The sequence below is a fragment of the Rhinopithecus roxellana genome, chromosome 11, assembly GCF_007565055.1.
Source record: "Rhinopithecus roxellana isolate Shanxi Qingling chromosome 11, ASM756505v1, whole genome shotgun sequence".
Taxonomy (NCBI): domain Eukaryota; kingdom Metazoa; phylum Chordata; class Mammalia; order Primates; family Cercopithecidae; genus Rhinopithecus; species Rhinopithecus roxellana.
The window spans coordinates 40709051-40711342 of record NC_044559.1 but is presented as its reverse complement, the minus strand read 5'-3'; the positions used below and the strand labels follow the sequence as shown (position 1 = coordinate 40711342).

General features: G+C 46.3%; 1 pseudogene; it reads right to left on the bottom strand.

The window, feature by feature from the left end:
• On the bottom strand, positions 1–851 carry LOC104672241 (annotated as a pseudogene).
• Between the last annotated feature and the right edge of the window lie 1441 nt (positions 852–2292).

Sequence of the window (2292 nt, the reverse complement as noted above, 5' to 3'; positions counted from 1 at the left end):
TCATACTCGAGGCTCAGATTCAAGAACTTCTTCATCAGGGGAGCAGTAATATTCCACAAAATATATTGGTCCATCTTCGTTTCTAATCATATGCTGTCATGAAAGGAAGCCTCAATTATCTGTCTGAATAGATACCTGACAAGACAGGACTAATGCCTTTGTAGAGGGTTTCAGTAAGTAAATCTTGTATCTGTTGACTTGGGTCTGATTATAATGAAATGCTTCCATCAAATCAGAATCTTTGGGGCAGTCAAGGTGAGAACTTCCTACATTTCCAAAAGTAGACAACCTGAAACAAGGCTTGTCAGGAGACATGGTAATTTGTAGGACCTCACTCGTCATATCCAATTCAGAAAAAGCTTCATGGAGCCCCTCTGACTGCAGAATTTTATCAATAACATTAGTGCTGTAGAAATTGAAGTCCAGGTCCCTTCAGGTTCCTGTGTATTGATTTTGCAGACTGCCACCACTCCTCCTTTTTCCAGGAACAGCATCAAAGGGTAACCATAACCTTGCTAACACATCCGAAGTGCAGTTCAAGTCTCTGGCATAGGACTTGATCCAAAAATAGATAAACAGTCTAAAAGGACAATTAAATTAATTCGAAAAGTAACAGACTCTTCCTGAACTTTAAGTTCTTGAAATATTCCAGCCTGAATAAAAGCATTTGCTTGCACACATTTTGCATTTTCCAATGTTACTTTGATTCCATTTTTAGTTGCGAAATATGTGCCACATTTTCGGAAATGACCAGCTTTTAAGATAGTGGAGAGATTCCTAACGTTGTCAAGGCTGGCCACAAAGCTGTACTGATCATTCTCGTCTTGGATCTGTTGGGTCAGGAGGGGCATCGCCCACTGCACATTCGGCCCCGAGGGATGCTCCTGGGGTCTGCTCCTGAAGATCGCAAAACACCTTTGCAGGGGGATCTGGACGCTGGAGAGCCTCTCCCCGCAAATTCCCTGAGGAGGGGCAAGAGCTGCAGGAAACCGCAGAGGAAGTGAAGCAGCTCCTGCCACTCTTCGGATCAGCCCTCCACCTCCCGTTCGAGCATTTTCTCGTAAAGATAATGAAGAGTTAGTTCATCCAAAGATAATGATCAAATTAGTGGAGGGCCTCTTGAAAACAATCTGTTCTAAACTGAAGTCAACTGGGTTCTAGCCACAAGTTGCTTTTACTACTCCTCCCCTTAGACAGTTGGTGGTTTTTGCCAGAGAAGCCCCACTGTTCTCTGTTGGTGCAGTCATTTTTGCACGACTCACCAGGCAGTTTATAGCACAATTTAGAAACACCAGGGATAGCAGGATTACTAATCATGCTGTCTGCTGATGTAAACTCTATTTGGATACAATAATGTTTTTAAATAACCTCAAATACAATTACCACCATGAGGATGGGGCTGGTTGAATGACTACAGAAATATCATTCAGACAGTTCATTAACTAATTACAGAGCACCACAAACAGAGCCTGCTGCCAGGGAGGGGCCATGGGGATGATTCACAGGGCTGAGCTCAGGGGCCAAAGCGATGTTCAGTTCTTTTCTGGTGCTGGCATCACAAGGTGGCACTCTTGACTGAGAGAGAGAGGCTCTTTCCTCCTCTCCTGTCTCTCTAGCATCTGTGGGAAGATGCTACGGGAGGCACAGAAATACATGTCAGGGTCACAAGGCTTCAAAAAGCTCTCTTCCTTTCCCTTATCACTCACTGCACTTGTAACTGAAGACAAAGTCTCAGGCCGTGTGTGGTAGCTCCTGCCTGTAATCCCAGCACTTTGGGAGGCCAAGGTGGGTGGATCACCTGAGGTCAGGAGGTCAAGACCAGCCTGGCCAACATGGTGAAACCTCGCCTCTACTAAAATACAAAAATTAGCCAGGCATGGTGGCGGGCCCCTATAGCCCCAGCTACTCGGGAAGCTGAGGCAGGAGAATTGCTTGAACCCAGGAGGTGGAGGTTGCAGTGAGCCAAGATTGTGCCACTGCACTCCAGCCTGGGTGACACAGCGAGACTGTGTCTCAGAAAAAAAAAACAAAAAAACAAACAAACAGAAAAACAAATCTCAGAGAGCTCTGGGCAGGCAGGTTGCTGGTTGCCTATTTAGTTACTGAAGCTGTTGACTTTTGCTTTCTTGAGGGGTTTGAGCACTGCATGGAAGAAACGTTTATTAGGGACAAATGGGCCCCACTGCCGTGCTGCCTGGGAGCACTTGCCAGAGGATCTTGGGTCTTCACTACACAGGACAGGAGTGACCACCCGCCAGCTGGGCTGGTTGTAGTGCCAGCACGTGGTGGGGT